Source organism: Bufo bufo, chromosome 3, assembly GCF_905171765.1.
Source record: "Bufo bufo chromosome 3, aBufBuf1.1, whole genome shotgun sequence".
NCBI classification, from domain to species: domain Eukaryota; kingdom Metazoa; phylum Chordata; class Amphibia; order Anura; family Bufonidae; genus Bufo; species Bufo bufo.
In genome coordinates, this window is record NC_053391.1 from 449,752,252 (window position 1) to 449,774,698 (window position 22,447).

The 22,447-nt window shown below is 45.7% G+C and overlaps 1 protein-coding gene across 8 annotated transcripts in view; it reads left to right on the forward strand.

Annotated features, from left to right (window-relative positions):
- Positions 1-22,447, forward strand: part of INPP4A (inositol polyphosphate-4-phosphatase type I A) — a 169,900-nt gene that overhangs the window by 85,150 nt on the left and 62,303 nt on the right. The window lies entirely within an intron of this gene.

A 22,447-nucleotide genomic window follows, 5' to 3' on the forward strand; every position in this document is an offset into this window, starting at 1 on the left:
CATCTCCGTTTCAACAATACAGAGAGATTAAAGTAATCCAACTAAACAAAGAAAACTGAAGAAAAGTCTTTTCAAGATCTTCTGTAAATGTCATTCTACAAAAATGCCTATTCTAACTGAGGAAAAAGATAGGACACCCTCACATGTATTCCCTCTAAAATTGGCTCAGATCTCACACAGGTATATCACACCAGGTGCACATAATTAGTAGATCGTTACTCTGCATGTTGAATGAAGCTTGCCCTATTTAAACCTCAGACATTTAGTTTGGTGTGCTCCTGACTGTTGAAGTGAGAGTGAGCAACATGGTGAGAGCAAAAGAGCTGTCAGAGGACTTCAGAAAAAAGATTGTAGCAGCCTATGAGTCTGGGAAGGGATTTAAAAAGATCTCAAAAGATTTTGAAATCAGCCATTCCACTGTCCGGAAGATAGTCTACAAGTGGAGGGCTTTCAAAACAACTGCCAACATGCCCAGGACTGGTCGCCCCAGCAAGTTCACCCCAAGAGCAGACCGCAAGATGCTAAAAGAGGTATCCAAAAACCCTAAAGTGTCATCTCGAGAACTACAGCAGGCTCTGGCTACTGTTGATGTAGAAGTACATGCCTCTACAATCAGAAAGAGACTGTACAAGTTTAACTTGCATGGGAGGTGTGCAAGGAGGAAACCTTTGCTTTCCAAGAGAAACATCGAGGCCAGACTGACATTTGCCAGCGATAAAGTTGACAAAGACCAGGACTTCTGGAATAATGTTCTTTGGACAGATGAGTCCAAAATTGAATTATTTGGACACAACAGCAGAGGACATGTTTGGCGTAAACCAAACACAGCATTCCAAGAAAAGAACCTCATACCAACTGTGAAGCATGGAGGTGGAAGTGTCATGGTTTGGGGCTGCTTTGCTGCAGCAGGACCTGGTCAGCTCACCATCATAGAATCCACGATGAATTCGACTGTGTATCAGAAGGTGCTTGAAGAACATGTGAGACCATCAGTTAGAAAATTAAAGCTGAAGCGGAACTGGACCATGCAACATGACAATGACCCAAAACATACTAGTAAATCAACCAAAGATTGGCTGAAAAAGAAGAAATGGAGAGTCCTGGAATGGCCAAGTCAAAGTCCAGATTTGAATCCCATTGAGATGCTGTGGGGTGACTTGAAAAGGGCTGTACGTGCAAGAAACCCCTCAAACATCTCACAGCTGAAAAAGTTCTGCATTGAGGAGTGGGGTAAAATTTCCTCAGACCGATGTCGAAGACTGGTAGATGGCTACAAGAACCGTCTCACTGCAGTTATTTCAGCCAAAGGAGGTAACACTCGCTATTAGGGGCAAGGGTGTCCTATCTTTTTCCTCAGTTAGAATAGGCATTTTTGTAGAATGACATTTACAGAAGATCTTTAAAAGACTTTTCTTCAGTTTTCTTTGTTTAGTCGGATTACTTTAATCTCTCTGTATTGTTGAAACGGAGATGAAATAACCATTTATTAAAAATGTTACAAAAAACCACATGCTTTCAAAGGGTGTCCTAATTTTTTCACATGACTGTAAGTTATGATTAGTAAAACGCAACTAGAACTATGAGGTTTCAACAGATTTAGTAACTGAAACTGAAAGACCTGCAATAAACTTGTGTTAAATAATAGTGAAATAATTGTGTTACTACTATTATGTTTTTTTTTTGTTTTAGTTTTGCAACAAGTCCACTCCAGTCAACAACTCAGGAAGATTTCTTTATGCAGAGTGGTCTTGTGTTACTGGTAGTCAGTCATCCTCTATTTCTTGGGTTCTGACTGAGGTTGAAGACCCTGTTTCTTATTCTTTTGTTGGCCCATTAGTGGGTAGGGTATTGGGAGGGTCACATTTGCAAGGTGGCTGTCTGTTCCCTAGAACAAATACCATTTACACATCATAGATTTCTGTAAAATGGGCTTTGTTCTTCAGGAGGCAGCCACCTAGTACCAGCTGTTAGCTAGACACCTGATGTAGCTCTCCTAAATTGGAATTGAACTGAAGTCGCTCCTGTCATAGTAGAGAGGGTTCAATGGAGTCTCTAACTAAATCTAATTTTGTTCTTGTTACACTTTGAGTGAGTGTAGCGGTTCACCGCTACATTCACTCAAAGTGTAACAAGAATAAAATTAAGGTACGGACATGCGCCTTTTTTAGAAGAAACCAGGCAGTACACACCCAGCTGCACAAAAATCTAGGGTGACACAGACTTGATAAAGGGGCCGTCGAGACCCCGAAACGCGTTGTCTCAAAATAAACTTTATTGCATCCTGTACCGGGTCGTGGTAATGCGCCTTATGATCGTCTACCAGCTTGATCACTCCACAGTGACAAGCTAAGATACGTTTTCCAATATATACCTGAGTGGCGACTTGGCCTTCGTCCCAAGGGGCTTCTTGATGCATCTGGCAGCACCGACCTGCACCTTTTATACTTCACAGCTCACCTGCAATACGGTTGCACCTAACTTCGGAGCAACCATAACAGGTGAGTCTATCGCATCCACCAGCTCTTTGAAGGAAGCTGTTGTACCTCGATTTACTTACCCTATGAGCGCCTTTCTCACCCTTTGGCCGTTACCTTAGCCCTACTAAAGAACTGGATTTTGATGTAAAGAACCACTCTTCCTCGCATCAGGTAAACTTGGATTCTAGTACACACAAAGATGATGGTCTCCTGGACACCTCCATGGCAACTAATATACAGCCAGGTCCATAAATATTGGGACATTGACACAATTCTAACATTTTTGGCTCTATACACCACCACAATGGATTTGAAATGAAACAAACAAGATGTGCTTTAACTGCAGACTGTCAGCTTTAATTTGAGGGTATTTACATCCAAATTAGATGAATGGTGTAGGAATTACAACAGTTTGCATATGTGCCTCCCACTTGTTAAGGGACCAAAAGTAATGGGACAGAATACTAATCATAAATCAAACTTTCACTTTTTAATACTTGGTTGCAAATCCTTTGCAGTGAATTACAGCCTGAAGTCTGGAACGCATAGACATCACCAGACGCTGGGTTTCATCCCTGTGATGCTCTGCCAGGCCTCTACTGCAACTGTCTTCAATTCCTGCTTGTTCTTGGGGCATTTTCCCTTCAGTTTTGCCTTCAGCAAGTGAAATGCATGCTCAATCGTATTCAGGTCAGGTGATTGACTTGGCCATTGCATAACATTCCACTTCTTTCCCCTAAAAAAACTCTTTTGGTTGCTTTTGCAGTATGCTTTGGGTCATTGTCCATCTGCACTGTGAAGCGCCGTCCAATGAGTTCTGAAGCATTTGGCTGAATATGAGCAGATAATATTGCCCGAAATACTTCAGAATTCATCCTGCTGCTTTTGTCAGCAGTCACATGATCAATAAATACAAGAGAACCAGTTCCATTGGCAGCCACTAATGCCCACGCCATGACACTTCCACCACCATGCTTCACCACAGGTATGCTTAGGATCATGAGCAGTTCCTTTCCTTCTCCATACTCTTCTCTTCCCATCACTCTGGTACAAGTTGATCTTTGTCTCATCTGTCCATAGGATGTTGTTCCAGAACTGTGAAGGCTTTTTTAGATGTCGTTTGGCAGACTCTAATCTGGCCTTCCTGTTTTTGAGGCTCACCAATGGTTTACATCTTGTGGTGAACCCTCTGTATTCACTCTGGTGAAGTCTTCTCTTGATTGTTGACTTTGACACACATACACCTACCTCCTGGAGAGTGTTCTTGATCTGGCCAACTGTTGTGAAGGGTGTTTTCTTCACCAGGGAAAGAATTCTTCGGCCATCCACCACAGTTGTTTTCCGTGGTCTTTCGGGTCTTTTGGTGTTGCTGAGCTCACCGGTGCGTTCCTTCTTTTTAAGAATGTTCCAAACAGTTGTTTCTCACCCATATTCCTTGGGGGACACAGGAAACCATGGGTATAGCTCTGCTCCCTAGGAGGCGTGACACTAAGTGAAAGCTGTAAGCCCCTCCTCCATCAGCTATACCCTTCAGCCTGGAGAGAGAGACTACCAGTTTTTGCTTAGTGTCCAAGGAGGCAAGACACTCCCTGCTTAGGCAGGGTTGTTTTCCTATAATTTTTTATTTTTGCGTTATTTGTTGTTTTTAATTCGGTTTTTTTTCTACTTACAGGGACAACAGAGGCGCACTAGACCCCTCTGTTTTCTCCCGGGGTTGAGTCGCGCCAGTGCCGGTAATACCGCACTGCCGCCTCCCCCACAGAAGACAAGGTGGACCAGGGCAGCCTCGCTCCCCTGCGTCCCGCCAGCTCAAGGGTCGCCCGCACGCCAAGTCCCTCCCCCGGCTTCCTGCCACTGCGGTGCCAGTGGCTGAAGGGGCGACCCTGCTGGATGGATTGAGGGCGAAGACAGCGTATGGTGAGAGTGGCTGCTCCAGCCTCCCCTTCCCTCCCTCCCACCGCTGCTACATCTCTCCGTGGTGTCCATCAACCCCCCCCCCCTCCCCCATGGGCATATCGGGGCCGGCAACTTTACCGGCCATCATTTGGGGGGGACTTCGTTCTGGTGTTGCAGACCCAGGACAAGGTGGTTCTTAGGGGGGTGACTACCACTTCAACGGCAGGGCAGTCAGGGGGACGGCTGTATGAGGAGTCGTCACATTCAGGCGGGGGGCCGCTTACTTGGCGCGAACGGCACCTTTTCATGGCCGGCACTTCATCTACCTAGGGGGTTAAATCATTTTGCCGCGCGCGCGCGGCTCTGCTTCTCCTTCAGCGCGGCAAGGGGGGGGCGGAGCTTCCTACATGCGCTCCGCTACTTCCTGGTTCGTCGGGTTCCACATCTCAGGTGCTGCGTGGAACTCTCTCTGCCGTCCGATCCTGAAGCTATTCACCTCCGTGCCTGCCGCCTCTCCTCCACAGCCTCCCTTCAGTCTGCTGCCCTTGCTGTCTGCCGCTTGCATCATCTGGGTCTGGTAGGACTGTTAACCCCCTCCGTGCCACCAGTACTGTTACTTGGGTGTGATCCCCGTTTTTTCACCTGGGGTCTCCCACTTTAAGTGCAACTTTTTTTCCACCATGTCAGACCCTTCTGCAGCTGACAAGCCTTGGTACCATGCCTGTACCGCTTGTAGGGAAGCCTTTCCCCGGGGGCAGTCTGATCCGCACTGTCCTGCATGCCGAGCTCCACCGCAGCCTCAGTCGCCCGCTGTGTCGCTCCCTGCTTCCTCTGACCCGCCTGACTGGGCTAGATCCCTGTCCCAGGCCGTGGAAAGCCTCACTCATGTCGTGGGCCGCCTAATAGACAGGCCGCCTACCCCGCAGGACGCCACTCTTACTGTCGCGCCCTCCGGGTCCATCGCTTCTGCCGCTGCGGCGGGTTCACCCTCTCTTAGTGACCCTTCCCGAGCTAGGCACTCTCAGAAGCGTTTTAGAGTAGAGCGAGCCTCCTCCTCGGATGCCTCCCTCTCCTGCCACGCGTGCGCACTCAGACGGGCCTCTCCTCTCCAAAGGATTCGCTCTCTGAAGGTGAATTGGCGGTTTCAGATTTGGAAATGGACTCGGCCCTGCCGTCCAAGCTAGCCTCAGCGATGGGTCAACTCATCTCTGATATTCGTGACACCTTTAAGGTGCAAGATGACCCCCCTAGCTCTGACGCAGCTAGCGTCTCCTTTATCAGACCCAGGCAGGCCTCAAAAGTTTTTCCAATCCACTCTGATTTCTCCTCCGTGGTGTCTAAGGCTTGGGCTCGCCCGGACGCCTGTTTTGTCAACCCCAAGAAGCTGGACATTTGCTATCCTTTTCCGGCCGATGTCGTGGCCACCTGGTCGTCCCCACCCAAGGTGGACCCCCCTGTGGCCCGTTTGTCAAAGAACACGGCCATCCCTGTTCCCGACGGGTCCTCTCTTCAGTCAGCGGAGGACCGTCGCATGGAGACCCTTTCCAAGGCCATTTTTGCTGCCTCCGGTTCTGCCCTCAGACCGGTTTTTGCCTCTGCTTGGGCAGGTAAAGCAATTTCTGCTTGGGGTGCGCAGCTGGAGCAGGAGTTGGACTCGGACGTCCCCATCCAGGACCTACGTTCCTTGGCCCAGCTTATTATTCGGGCCGGGAATTTTGTTTGTGAGGCCTCCCTTGATGCGGGAGCCCTTATTGCACGCTCCTCCGCCCTGGCGGTTTCCGTCAGGAGGGAGCTCTGGCTGAAGGTTTGGAAAGCGGACGCTGCCTCCAAACGTTCCTTGGCGGGGCTACCGTTTGCGGGTTCGCCTAGACGAGCTTTCGGGGTGGTAAAAGCACCCATCTTCCTCAACCCCAAGCCAGGGGCGCCCCCCGCGGACGCCCCGGTGCGTCTCGTTTTCGGTCCTCCCGCAGGAACTCTGGGGCTCCCCCCGCAGCTGCCGCTTCGGCCCCTCCCCAGGATAAGCGTAGGAAGCCGTTTTTTCGGGCGCAGCCCTCCTGGCGCAGGCCGCAGGCTGCCCGCACACCCGCAGCAAAGCAGTCCTCTGCCTGAAGGCGCGCCCCCACCCACCCGGGTGGGGGGCCGGCTCCTCCTTTTCAGGGACGTCTGGATGGCTCACGTCTCCGACGCCTGGGCTCTCGAAATTGTGTCCTCCGGATACAAAATCGAATTCGCGTCCTTCCCTCCAGATCGGTTCTTTCGCTCCCGCCCGCCGCGGGACCCGAAAAGCGCGGCTGCGTTCTCCGCGGCTGTTCAAGCCTTACTGGACAGAGGGGTGATTACCCCCGTTCCTCTAGAGGAAAGGTTCCAAGGGTTCTATTCGAACCTCTTTGTAGTTCCCAAGAAGGGAGGTTCGGTGCGGCCCATTTTGGACCTCAAAAAGCTCAACCGTTTTCTCCTCCTTCGACGGTTTCGGATGGAGTCCCTCCGTTCCGCGGTGGCTTCCCTGGAGCGGGGAGACTTCATGTCTTCCATCGATATACAGGATGCCTACCTCCATGTTCCGGTAGCCCGGTGTCACCATCGCTTCCTCCGATTCGCCGTGGGGGACCTCCACTTCCAATTTGTCGCCCTTCCCTTTGGGCTGGCAACAGCCCCCCGGGTGTTCACCAAGGTCCTGGCCCCGGTTTTGGCCTTACTCCGTTCCAGGGGTGTTTTTCTGCTACCGTACTTGGACGATATCCTCATCAAGGCTCCGTCCCTTTCTCAAGCGGTTGCCAGCGTGGATCTCACTCTAGAGACTCTGGCGAGGTTCGGTTGGGTCATCAACTTCCCCAAGTCCTCCCTTCCCCCCTCCAGACAACTGGTCTTCCTGGGAATGCTTTTAGACACGGGAGCGGCGGAGGTACGTCTTCCCTCGGAAAAACGATTGACCCTCCGCCGGGCGATTCGGGGTCTCCTTCTCCACCGTCGACCGTCCTTCCGCTTCTGCATGCGGGTCTTGGGGCAGATGGTTGCCTGCTTCGAGGCGATCCCATTTGCGCAGTTTCACTCCCGCCCTCTCCAACGGGCGATCCTCTCCTCCTGGGACAAATCGCCGCAGTCTCTGGATCATCCCTTCCATCTATCGCCTCCGGTGCGGTCATCTCTCCGCTGGTGGTTACAGTCCCCTCTTCTGGGCAGGTCCTTTCTGCCGCTCAACTGGTTGGTGGTTACAACCGATGCCAGTCTCTTGGGCTGGGGAGGCGTGTTTCCTCCCCGATCCGTCCAGGGCATTTGGTCTCCATCGGAGTCCAAACTCTCGATCAATGTCCTGGAGCTGAGAGCGGCCCTTCTGTCTCTGCGACACTGGACTCATCTGCTGAAGGGTCATCCAGTTCGTGTGCAATCGGACAACGCCACGGCCGTGGCATACATAAACCACCAGGGGGGCACTCGCAGCGCTGCAGCGATGCGGGAGGTCACCAGCATTCTCCGTTGGGCGGAAGCCCACGTCCCGGCTCTATCGGCAATTTTTATTCCAGGGGTGGACAATTGGGCGGCGGACTTCCTCAGTCGCACCACTGTCGACCCCGGCGAGTGGTCTCTTCACCCGGAGGTATTCGAGGCCATTTGCCTTCGTTGGGGCATGCCGGACGTGGACCTCATGGCCTCCAAGTTCAATCACAAGGTCCCCGCCTATCTGTCCAGGGCCAGGGATCCGGGAGCTTGCGGAGCCGACGCCCTCGTTCGTCCTTGGCGAGGCTTCGCGCGTCCGTACATATTCCCTCCCATCCCACTCCTGCCCAAAGTCCTTCGGAAGATCGCGGCGGAGGGCGTCTCGGTGATTCTGGTCGCTCCGGACTGGCCCCGCCGGTCTTGGTATGCCGACCTCATGCTGCTCCTGGCAGACGCGCCCTGGCCGCTGCCCGCCAGGGAAGATTTTCTCTCTCAGGGACCGATCTTCCACCCGCGTTTAAGGTCCCTACGTTTGACGGCGTGGTTGTTGAGACCACCGTCTTGACACGTAGGGGTTTTTCTGCGGACGTCGTCCGCACCATGATCCGTGCCCGCAAGCCGTCCTCTTCTAGGATCTATTATAGGACCTGGAGGACCTATTTGGGGTTCTGTGCCGATCTGGGGATTCCTCCGCTCCGCTTTTTTCTCCCCACTGTTTTGTCCTTCCTGCAGAGCGGACTCGCCCAAGGTCTGGGTCTTAGTTCTTTGAAGGGTCAGGTGTCTGCGCTGTCCATTTTGTTTCAGCGCCCACTGGCCCCCCTTGGTCCTGTCAAGACCTTCCTTCAGGGCGTGGCTCACGCGGTTCCCCCGTACCGCCCTCCGGTACCGCCCTGGGACCTGAACCTGGTTCTCTCAGCGCTCCAGGCTTCTCCTTTCGAGCCTCTGCGGACGGTTTCCTTGCGACTTCTGTCCTGCAAGGTTATTTTCCTTGTGGCCGTCACCTCTCTTCGGAGGGTGTCCGAATTGGCTGCACTCTCCTGTCTGGAACCTTTCCTAGTGTTCCACCAGGACAAGGTGGTCCTTCGTCCGGTCCCTTCCTTCCTTCCTAAGGTGGTCTCCGCCTTTCATCTGAACGAGGACATCGTTCTCCCCTCTTTGTGTCCTTCCCCTTCCCACCCCCGGGAGAGGGAGCTTCATCGCCTGGACGTTGTCAGGGCGCTCAAGGTTTACCTGGAGGTGACCAGCTCTTTCAGGCGTACTGACTCGCTCTTTGTGGTTCCGGAGGGGTCGCACAGAGGGATGGCGGCGTCCAAAGTTTCTATCGCCCGTTTGGTCAAGATGGCTGTTACTGAGGCTTATCTCGCCAAGGGCAAGGTTCCGCCCCTTGGTGTTACCGCTCACTCCACTAGAGCGATCGGAGCTTCCTGGGCTCAGAGGAATCGGGCTTCTACGGAGCAGATTTGCAAGGCGGCCACGTGGTCCTCCTTGCACACTTTCACCAAGTTCTACAGGGTGCATACTCATGCGTCGGCTGACGCTGCTTTAGGCCGTCTGGTGTTGCAGGCGGCAGTTGATTGATGCCTCTGGTGTTGGTCTAGTTGTTCTGGTCCCTCCCTTCTGGGACTGCTCTGGAACGTCCCATGGTTTCCTGTGTCCCCCAAGGAATATGGGCGAGAAAAGGAGACTTTTGTATTACTTACCAGTAAAGTCTCTTTCTCGCTCTTCCTTGGGGGACACAGCACCCACCCTTCATTTGGGTTTACAGTTGTGGTTCCGGCTTGGTTGCCCCCGTTGGGGCTTGACAGTTCCTTTTTTCCGGTTGGTGGTTATCTTTCACTACTTGGACACGCAACTGGTAGTCTCTCTCTCCAGGCTGAAGGGTATAGCTGATGGAGGAGGGGCTTACAGCTTTCACTTAGTGTCACGCCTCCTAGGGAGCAGAGCTATACCCATGGTTTCCTGTGTCCCCCAAGGAAGAGCGAGAAAGAGACTTTACTGGTAAGTAATACAAAAGTCTCCTTTTTGGCCACGCCTAATGTTTTTGCTATCTCTCTGATGGGTTTGTTTTGTTTTTTTAGCCTAATGATGGCTTGCTTCACTGATAGTGACAGCTCTTTGGATCTCATCTTGAGAGTTGACAGCAACAGATTTCAAATGCAAATAGCAGACTTGAAATGAACTCTGGACCATTTATCTGCTCATTGTAATTGGGATAATGAGGGAATAACACACACCTGGCCATGGAACAGCTGAGAAGCCAATTGTCCCATTACTTTTGGTCCCTTAACAAGTGGGGGGACATATGCAAACTGTTGTAATTCCTACACCGTTCACCTGATTTGGATGTAAATACCCTCAAATTAAAGCTGACAGTCTGCAGCTAAAGCACATCTTGTTCGTTTAATTTCAAATCCATTGTGGTGGTGTATAGAGCCAAAAATGTTAGAATTGTGTCGATGTCCCAATATTTATGGACCTGACTGGAACTGTGCACCAAACATCATCACAGGAGATTGGAGATATAAACCACTCCATTATTACAATTGATAATACAGCCTCAGGAGCAACAGCTCTGGTTCCTTTTTGAGATCATGCCAAGAAATCACCACCATTCCAAATAACAATGATAGAGTCGGGAGACAAAAAAAACAATCACTCCATGCATCACCCAATATTTCAAACCCACTCCAAGAAAAAGAAAATTAGAACACGAGGATGTAGAGGAGGTCAACAAAAAAGGAAAGCCAATATAAATGTAGAAAATCATTCCCTACCCCCAAAGGAAACCCGACATAAACCCATATCCACGGTAAAGATTTTTTATCTGTCTACCCACACACTAACATCAGAAAATAGACTATTGCAAAAAGGGCTCTCTTTTTGCCCATATAACCCAGTTGATCCATTTGGACTATATCTAGACATACAAAAATTCAGAAGAAATCTGACAATAAAAAGACCATTGAATTTGAAAACACCAAAAATACTTATGAAAACAAAAACAATAACAGTAGTATGAATGAATCGTATACACATCAGGAAGTCTGACCAAAATCAAACTTCTTTCCCCTTCAAAACCAGGGCCATTTCATACCAACATTCTTTGACCTAGTCTCTACAGACATAAAAAAGATTACATCCAAATCAGAAACCCCTGGTAACAAGGATAATTTGACTAAACCAGAGAAAAATGCCCTAAAAAAACTCAAAAATAATAAAGACATTATAATCCGCCCGGCTGACAAAGGTCGTGGAGTGGTCATACAGAACTAGGATGACTATGAAAAAGAGGCCCAGAATATTCTAAATGATACATCATATTACAAAAAAGTCTCAGAAAATCAATTTCCAGATATAAATAAGAGACTGACCAATCTTATAAAGAATGCATATGATAAACAATATATCAATAAAAAAGAAAAAAACTTCTTACTACCCAAATCCCCCTGTACTCCATATTTTTACCACTTCCCAAAGATCCAAAAGAATACAGAGAACCCACCAGGGAGGCCCATTGTATTAAATACGAAATCTGCAACAAGTAACTTGTCACACTACCTAGACCTTTTTGTACAGCCATATGTCCGTAGTTTACCCAGTCTCCATGACTCTAATCAGTTAATTTGGGAACTCAAGAACATCCCATGGAAAGAAATATCTGGAACGGAGATGAACAATCAGCATTAGATTTCTGTGAGGAACTAAATAACACTGACTGGGGAATCTCATTCACCCCGAATTTCAATAAAGTTGAGATAGAATTTCTAGATATCTCCATTACCAATAGGGGGCACTATCTCACCACAAAAACATATTTTAAACTAGTCGATACAAACAGTTACATTCACTATTCAAGTTTTCATCACAAAAAATGGCTCCAGAACATCCCCTACAGTCAGTATAAGCGTATAAGACGTAACTGCACACATGATGAGGATTTTCGACAACAGGCCAAAGTCATACAGAAAAGGTTCATAGACAAGGGATACCCTAAGGGTCTGGTAAAGAACGCCTATATCAGAAGCACCCTGAGCACACAGGATATGTGCTTGGAGAGTGCGAAAAACAAAGAAACACAAAGAGAAATGTGTCTAAATCGAATAACTCAATACAATACGTCCAACAAAGTCATTCGTTCGATACTAGCCAAACACTGGCACATCGTACAACAAGATCCCTACCTGGAAAAATACCTACCATCTAAACCCAGGATAATCTACAGAAGAGCACCCACAATATCCTAGCACCAAGTAAACCGAAACAACATAATAAAGCCCAAAAGATCAACACATATAAACCAACTGGCAGCTTTAAATGTGGAACTAGACGTTGTTTGTGCTGCAAGGTTATTACACATAACCGTACCAGCTTCACCTCAAAGAAAAATGGGTCCACCTTCGAAATCAAACATTACATGACATGTCAGAGCAGTTATGTAATATATCTAATTGAATGCAAATGTTGGCTTCAATATGTTGGTCGCACCACGCAACCTTTGCACTGCCGTGTGAACCAGCACAGATATAACATACAGAGACAATATTCCAAAAACAGCGTGTCTAGACATTGCGCATCTACCCCTGAAAAAGGAAACCACCCACTAATAATCACCCCAATTGATTATATACCAGAAAACCCATTCAATAGGTTCAGCAACCTACAAAAAATAAAGGTTTACTGCATGTACCAAGTAGATACTCTCGCACCACACGGCCTAAATGAGATTAGTGAGACCATCCTCTAGGACGACAGCACTACACATATTCATAGTCGCCCTAAAAAGTACTTACACTGTCTATAATAATTATGTGACTATGATAACTGCAATACACACCATCGGGAAATATGTAGCCATGCAAATATATAGTCCCTTTCCCTCATAGCCTGTACAGACACCAGTAATAGGGGTACCATACATCTTTTTTCCCCAAAAACATTTTTTACCATTATTTTATTTCCATGCACTATTTATTTATTATACACACGAAAGCATATATTTTTTTATTATTTTTACATGATTTTTAATAGTAACCTCCTGCCATCCTGATATACTTTACACCGATCCTACCAACCTCATGAATGGGACCGTTCTTTAACCATGAATTCTAGGTCTTATACAAATGTAGAAATATTGGGTACATTCAACTGTTTGATTTGAAATGAGTTTAGGTCAAGGAGCATATCTATGAGGAACTAACCACTCGCTATGTCACTGTGTAAAGAATGATGTAAAGTGACAGTCCCCATACACAACCCTGGTTCTATCTCGCTGTTAATGTGATTAGGGGACTCCGTCAGTGTTTCCTCAACGGTATGGCCTCCACCCTAACACCATAGCCAATTAGGAACAGTTATACGAGGACACGCTTATTCATCCAGATCACGCATATCTAGAAGTATCCACGGACAGTGGTGACCATACGGCTATATTTGACTTGGAGCATACACAGAGGAACTGCTCCCCGGGACGCCCGACTATCTCTGATATAAATGTAACCCGTTGTGTAGAGCAAAACACTCTGTAACATAATAAGCCGAATGAGCCTGTAACAGAATATAGTAGCGCTTCTCATTCCCCTGTCATCCACGCATAGCAGGCGGTACTGCACCGGAATCTGCCATTCTGACACAATCTATGACAGAAGGGTCCGGACCCGAGCAGCGCTTCTGCTGATATCTCTGTGCAGGAGGCGGGTCCCAAGCAGCGCTTCTCACCCCACTGACATCTCCGGTGCAGGAGGCGGGTCCCGAGCAGCATCCTACCACTGCCACTCCCACATGTTCCGGCCCACAATCAACGGGCTCTTTGCGCGCCAAAACACTGTTAAAATCAGCAATATTCTATTATTGTCCTGATGAAGAGGGCTGTACACCCTTGAAACATGTCGACTTGGAATAAAACAAATCCTTTTTTTTACCAATACCTACTTTCTATAAAGTCTCCTGTATACAGCGCCTATAAAAAGGTTCACATTAACGTTTCTTACTACACGCATATCTGTTTCTGAAGACACAATAATGGTAATGTTTTGAAAGCTGGTTGCATTTCTATTTATTTCCCTATTATGCTGGCCATTGTTTTTAGAGAGACTGTCTCTTTGGTTACTTTTGATCTATTTCAGTACTTTGAACCATTTCTCTTCTGGTTGTCATATCCAGAATGAATGGTAAGGCGGGCACAGATGTGCACAGATTTTATCATGTCAGAGTGAGGACTTTGTCCATATATAATGCTAGCATCTACTATACTAAGTGCATTATTATCTTATTTCTGTGATTTTGTCATATCCAGAATGAACCCTAGAAAAGTTAGACACTTTGTGCAGAGTAGTATGGTAAAATCCTGCTTCCGCAAACAGTTTGTGTTTGTTTTTTTGGGTTAGCATTTTTAACCCCTTCAGGACCCTGCCATTTTTCACCTTAAGGACCAGGCCATTTTTTAGCAAATCTGACATGTCACTTTATGTGGTAATAACTTTAAAACGCTTTTACTTATCCAGGCCATTCTGATATTTTCTCATCACATACTGTACTACATGATAGTGGTAAAAGTGAGTCAAAATATTTTTTTTATTTATAAAAAAAAATACCAAATTTACCCAAAATGTATGAACATTTTAAGTGGTAGAAAGGGTACTTTTCAGCAAACAGATGTCTCACAGAAGGCAGAAATACTAGAGAAAGGATTTCAAAGCACACATTTGTAAAAATGAAAAATTACTAGCAGGCCCCAATTTTTCACTTTCACAAGGGGTAACAGGACAAAATGCACCCCACATTTTGTTCCCCATTTCCCTCCGAATACACCTACACCCCATATGTGCTCAAAAAAATTATGTATGGGCGCATGGCAGGGCTCTAGAGTCAAACAGCTAAATATGGATTTTGCTGAACTGAATTGGCAGACATGTATTTTAGGTACCATGTCGCATTAAATAAATTCCTGAGGTCACCAGAAATGACAAACCTCAACAAGTGACCCCATTTCGGAAAGAGCACCCCAATACGAACATTTTAAGTAGTAGAAAGGGTACTTTTCAGTAAACAGGTGCCTCACAGAAGACAGAAATACTTGGAAAGCATTTCAAAGCACATATTTGTGAAAAAAATTATAATTACTAGCAGACCCCAATTTTGGGGTGGGCACTGTGTATTGTCGTTGTAGTGTAGGAATTTCTGAATTGACTCAAAATGGTTCCGGGTCATGGTGTTACTGTAAATTGGAGTCTGGTAGAAAATGTCTGAACTCCAATATTGTCTGACATTTGGTTTCTTTGCTACGCCCATATGCAGCACGAGTCCCCAAAATGTCATCATCTCTGCTGCACTTACTGAGGTCCAACCTAGGGGTCTAGCATATGGCGAAGTAGGGTTCTGAGCTATAAATTGTTGGGCGTACAAATTGGTTTGGGCTGCCATTAAATTTACAAAATCTTCAGAGAATATTTAGAAAAAATCTTGTTCTGTGAAGCCCGCACTGTCTATCTTTATTCCGGAGTTGCTCACAAAATCCAGAATTTTGGGGCTGATAATCGTCAGGGTTGTGGGGTTCATATGGGATCACTATGGGGGGCTGCCTCCGCTGCTACCCTGGGGCGTCTTCTAGAGGGTCACTCATCAGCGGATGATGATGATGATGATGAGGGGGTAGAGGAGTAGAGGAAAGTGGCATCCTCTTCTCCCTCACTGGCAGACTCAGTATCAGAGGCAAGATACGTGTATGCCTCTTCAGCTGAGTAAACTCGTTAGGACGGACGGGCCATTTTTATTTTATTGAGGTGTTTTGTGTGAAATATGTAAAACTTTATTTAGTATGGGGTGTGTATGTAGTATTTTCACACGTGAAGGGGCTTGTTATAAATTTGAAATATAGAGAAAAGAGTAGGAAAAAAAATGCACAAACCTACACACTACTTAACTAAAATTGATTTCTATATAAACTGCCTGTCCAAAAAAAAAGTTGCCACCTGGATTTAACTAAGAAAATATTTATGAGCCTCCTATTGGATAATTACTGCATGGGCGATTATCTTTCAGCTGGCAATAAGTTATTTAACCCAAACTGATGCAATGAGTTGCTTCTCATTCCTTAAACAACCATGTCGAAAGACACATCTCGTGGTCGTGGAAAAGATGTTAGTCTGTTTGAGAAGGGTCAAATCATTGGTATGTATCAAGCAGAGAAAACATCTAAGGCGATTGCAGAAACTACTAAAATTGAGTTAAAAACTGTCCAACGCATTATTAAAAACTGAAAGGATAGTGGGGACCCATCGAATTCGAGGAAGAAATGTGGAGGGAAAAAAATCCTGAATGATTGTGATCGGCGATCGCTTAAACGTTTGGTGAAATCGAATCGAAGAAAAACAACAGTAGAACTCAGGGCTATGTTTAATAGTGAAAGTAAGAGCATTTCCACACGCACAATGCGAAGGGAACTCAAGGGATTGGGACTGAACAGCTGTGTAGCCGTAAGAAAACCACTAATCAGTGAGGCAAACCAGAAAAAAAGGCTTCAATTTGTTAGGGAGCTTAAAGATTGGACTCTGGAGCAATGGAAGAAGGTCATGTGGTCGGATGAGTCCAGATTTACCCTGTTCCAGAGTGATGGGTGCATCAGGGTACGAAGAGTGGCAGATGAAGTGATGCACCCATCATGCCTAGTGCCTACTGTACAAGTCTGTGGGGGAAGTGCTATGATCTGGGGTTGCTGCAGTTGGTCAGTTCTAGGTTCAGCAACAGTATGTGCTCCAAGAATGAGGTCAGCTGACTACCTGAACATACTGAATGACCAGGTTATTCCATCAATGGTTTTTTTCTTCCCTGATGGCACGGGCATATTCCAAGATGATAATGCCAGAATTCATCGGGCTCAAAATGTGAAAGAGTGGTTCAGGGAACATGAGACATCATTTTCACACATGGATTGGCCACCACAGAGTCCAGACATTAACCCCATTGAGAATCTTTGGGATGTGCTGGAGAAGGCTTTGCGCATCGGTCAGACTCTACCATCATCAATGCAAGATGTTGGTGAAAGATTGATGCAACACTGGAAGGAAATAAATCTTGTCACATTGCAGAAGCTTACCGAAACAATGCCACATCGAATGCGTGCCGTAATCAAAGCTAAAGGCGGTCCAACAAAATATTAGAGTGTGTGACCTTTTGGTGTACACTTTTTTTTATAACCATATTCTGACCCCTATAACTTTTTTGTAGTTATGTGTATGGGGCTGTGTGAGGACTCATTTTATGCGGAACGCTGTATTTGAAGTGGGTGTGACCTTTTGATCACTTTTTATAAAAAAATTATTGGGTAGTTGAAGTGACAAAAAATGCCAAATTGGCTGTTTTTATTTTTTTCCCGTTACGCCATTTGCCGTATGCCATTAATATTGTTATATTTTAATAGTACGGGCATTTTGGCACACGGTGATGATTATTTTTTTTATTGTTTAAGTATTTTTATTTTAAGGAAAGGGGGGTGATTTGAAATTAATTTTTTTTTTTTGCAAAACAGTTTTTAACTTTTTTTTTTTTTTTTACTTTTTTTAAGTCACTTTGAGTGACAATAACTGCCAATCATTAGACTGCCTATTGTGTTCATTAATGTCTATATAGACATCATTGAACACTTCATTTGCACTATACCAATACAATGCTGCCACCTAGTGGCCTTAATTGGTATAGTCATCTAATAGGCACCGAAGCCTGCTTGAGGCTTCAGCCTCTTAGATCAATGTAACAGGTTCCCCGATCTCAGCCGACTTCCGCTTCCGGACTGCGCAGATGCCGTGGTCACATTTGACCACGGCATCTGGAAGGGAAAATGTATGCGATCAGCCTTATGGCTGATCGCATACATGTGCTGTGGGTCGCTGCTATTTAAAAAAGCAGAAAGCGGGCAGCTGTGGCGCCTGCTGCACATGCAAGTGGGCGCCATGTTTGGGGACCGGACTTCCGCGGTACATGTACGGCAGAGGTCCTTAAAGGGTTAAGTTATATATGCAAAGCCTATTCAGTTATAATATTAATGCATTATATTGGAGATATTCCAAAGGACATGTCCAGACCTGTTCGGACACACTCAGGCTAATGTCAGCAGTAAGTATATAAGGCAAGCTGGACAGATTTTGATAAAGTGATCTGTTATAGTGCTATCAGTTTTGAAACTTAAGATGGATAAACGCAAATGTGTTAACGATCCAGACAATTTCTGCTACATATGTGGCAAATATACTACTTATTATCAGCGCAAGAATCTGACAAAGCGAGTGTGTCTTGCAGCTTGGGATGCATTTGTGCTAGTAGTGCAGAACTTCCTTGGGAACAGACGAGCTGCAAACTATGCTGAATTAGTAGACAACATGCTTACAGCATATGAACAACTTGGCTGCTGAATGTCATTAAAAGTGCATTTCTTACATTCCCATCTTGACTTTTTCCCACCCAATTTGGGACACGTAAGTTACAAACATGGAGAGCGGTTCCATAAAGATATTTCTACAATGGAGAACAGGTATCAAGGCCGCTGGAATCCCAACATGATGGGGGGACTACAGCTGGTTTTTGCAAAGGGAAAATATGACCGTTCACAAACGCAAAAGCAGATGCCTGAAGCACTTTTAACAGTACTGGGCCTTGCTCAAGTAAAACTTTTAAACTGAAAAACGAGACTTTTAGAAATTTTGTTACTCCATTACATTTTCATACACTGTTTACTACGCAAACTTTGATGTAGATCAGGTAATTGTTGGAGTAAAACTCGTTCTGTTCAAAATTATTCAAGGCATACCTATGCACAGCAACATTTTGGGACGTGTTACAACAATTCTGACTTTGGATTTGTAATCCGCACACTCGATTTAGTATAGGACAAATGTTTTTTGCCCTATGGTGTTATCATTGGTACTTTTTTGTGGTGCATATGATTTTGTGATGGCAATTTATTCAGTTTTTTTGGAAAACGATGAAGAAAAGGCAACAATTCCGCCACTGCTTATTGGATTTTGTTTTCACGGCATGTATTGTGCTGGAAAAATGACATGTTTAGTTTGTTCTGCTGGTCAGTACTATTAAAGGGACACCAGTTTTATATATTTTTTATGTTTTACCACTTTTACACTTTAAAAGCATTTACTGACAACCATATTTTTATTTTTATTTTTTTGCCAATGATCTTGTGTGAGAGCTTGTTTTTTGCATCATGAGGCAGCTTTTTCATTAGTACCTTTTTTTGATCACTTAATATGTTTTTTGGGAGGTGGGGTAACAAAAAAATAGCTGTTCTGGCTAAATTTTTATTTTTTTATGGCATCTGACTGTTTTACGTTTTATTTTTTTCCCATTAGGGAACTTCAACTCTTGGGGGTCTGAACCCACTGACAGTTTCCTAGGAGACCCAGCCTGGAAGCTGGGCTTCATTGGCTTACGTGACCACCATTGGCACCCCAAAATCACATTGCTGGGAGCTGATTTGTGAGAGAGGGTGCCCCCAACCTCTGCAAACCCCTTAAAGGCAGCAGTCAACATTGACCATGGCATCTAATGGGTTAATCTGCCAGCATCAGAGTTTTCAGCAATGCCGGCGTACACAGCAAGGACCCATCTGTCAGTTACAGCCAGGCCCCTGCCGATGATCGGCAAGCACAGCAGAAAATGGGTTAAGATTTTTTTTTTTCAGCCCTTACATTTAAAGAGGACCTTTCACCGATTATTATTATTATTACACTACAGGGAGTGCAGAATTATTAGGCAAGTTGTATTTTTGAGGATTAATTTTATTATCGAACAACAACCATGTTCTCAATGAACCCAACAAAATTCATTAATATCAAAGCTGAATATTTTTGGAAGTAGTTTTTAGTTTGTTTTTAGTTTTAGCTATTTTAGGGGGATATCTGTGTGTGCAGGTGACTATTACTGTACATAATTATTAGGCAACTTAACAAAAAACAAATATATACCCATTTCAATTATTTATTTTTACCAGTGAAACCAATATAACATCTCAACATTCACAAATATACATTTCTGACATTCAAAAACAAAACAAAAACAAATCAGTGACCAATATAGCCACCTTTCTTTGCAAGGACACTCAAAAGCCTGCCATCCATGGATTCTGTCAGTGTTTTGATCTGTTCACCATCAACATTGCGTGCAGCAGCAACCACAGCCTTCCAGACACTGTTCAGAGAGGTGTACTGTTTTCCCTCCTTGTAAATCTCACATTTGATGATGGACCACAGGTTCTCAATGGGGTTCAGATCAGGTGAACAAGGAGGCCATGTCATTAGATTTTCTTCTTTTATACCCTTTCTTGCCAGCCACGCTGTGGAGTACTTGGACGCATGTGATGGAGCATTGTCCTGCATGAAAATCATGTTTTCTTGAAGGATGCAGACTTCTTCCTGTACCACTGCTTGAAAAAGGTGTCTTCCAGAAACTGGCAGTAGGACTGGGAGTTGAGCTTGACTCCATCCTCAACCCGAAAAGGCCCCACAAGCTCATCTTTGATGATACCAGCCCAAACCAGTACTCCACCTCCACCTTGCTGGCGTCTGAGTCGGACTGGAGCTCTCTGCCCTTTACCAATCCAGCCATGGGCCCATCCATCTGGCCCATCAAGACTCACTCTCATTTCATCAGTCCATAAAACCCTAGAAAAATCAGTCTTGAGATATTTCTTGGCCCAGTCTTGACGTTTCAGCTTGTGTGTCTTGTTCAGTGGTGGTCGTCTTTCAGCCTTTCTTACCTTGGCCATGTCTCTGAGTATTGCACACCTTGTGCTTTTGGGCACTCCAGTGATGTTGCAGCTCTGAAATATGGCCAAACTGGTGGCAAGTGGCATCTTGGCAGCTGCACGCTTGACTTTTCTCAGTTCATGGGCAGTTATTTTGCGCCTTGGTTTTTCCACACGCTTCTTGCGACCCTGTTGACTATTTTGAATGAAACGCTTGATTGTTCGATGATCACGCTTCAGAAGCTTTGCAATTTTAAGAGTGCTGCATCCCTCTGCAAGATATCTCACTATTTTTGACTTTTCTGAGCCTGTCAAGTCCTTCTTTTGACCCATTTTGCCAAAGGAAAGGAAGTTGCCTAATAATTATGCGCACCTGATATAGGGTGTTGATGTCATTAGACCACACCCCTTCTCATTACAGAGATGCACATCACCTAATATGCTTAATTGGTAGTGCTTTCGAGCCTATACAGCTTGGAGTAAGACAACATGCATAAAGAGGATGATGTGGTCAAAATACTCATTTGCCTAATAATTCTGCACACAGTGTATGAACTAACTATACAGACATGTAGAGCGGGGATCTCACTGCACTTACTATTATCCCCGGGCGCCGCTCCGTTCTCCCGTTATGCCCTCCGGTATCTCCGCTCACTAAGTTATGGTAGGCAGAGATTCCAGTCACTAAGTTATGGTAGGCGGAGTCTGCCCTTGTTCTGCTCTAGCGCTGGCCAATTGCAGCTCAGAGCTCACAGCCTGGGAGGTTATTTTCTCCCAGGCTGTGAGCTCTGCAATGCGATTGGCCAGCGCTACAGCAGAACAAGCGCAGACTCCGCCTACCATAACTTAGTGAACAGAGATACCGGAGGACATAGCAGGAGAACGGAGCGGCGCCCGGGGATAATAGTAAGTGCAGTGAGATCCCCGGGCGCCGCTCTCCATGTCTGTATACTTAGTTCATAGTGTAATAATCGGTAAAAGGTCCTCTTTAATACTGACCTGATTAATCTGTCTGTTTTTTGAACCTGGAAAATATGACTTTAGCTAGCCCTTCTTCCTTCCATCTGCTGTGGAAATTTTTTCTTGATCCAGGACAGTTTCTAATACTGTATCTAGGTAATTTCTTGTCAAATTTATGACCCAATGGTCTGTGGAGATCTTTCCCCTTAAATTTATGTAATGATGGGAAGAAATGAATAGCTCTTTTTGCTTGCCTGAACAGAGGTTTTTGTAAGTATTTGACTATGTTGAGGCTCCTTTTCCTGAGCTGTTTATCTTTGAGAGGTGTAGCTAGTAGGCTTTCCAGCAAGGATTTAGTATTGACACCAAACTCCTACCCACCCTGCTTCACCATCTAAATGAACTGTCCGAGTGCGAGTGTGCTCCGGTTGCCCCCTCCCCCCGCCGCTACTCCCCTGGACCCTGTGAACGAATGGGTTTGTTGGTTTGAATAGGGCCTCTTTAACTCTGCAAAAGAATTGCATGCCCTATATCTTATTTTGACTTTATGTATGGACTGAATAGATTACGATTTTCCACAGGGGAACAAAAGTCTAGCTGTGCAAAGTCTCTCACTTCAGAAAATTCAGATATGTGAGAAAAAATATATTTGAGCGTTCTACCTGACAAACCCACCCTCAACAATTTTCCCCTTTTAGAAGAAGCCATGTACTGTGTTACCATTTGAGTCCCAGTTCACCTCACACTGAGACCTGCAGCAGCCATGTTAAAGTAAATTGTTTGAGGCAAACACCTTTTAGCTGTAATATGAGAAATTACTCAAATGAGTTTTGTTGCCCCGGGCAGGTGTTATGTTTATTTGTCCAAAAACACCTTCATTGGGCCTTTCCTGATACCTCAAACGAGGGGTTTCTTGTTTCTGAGGGGAATT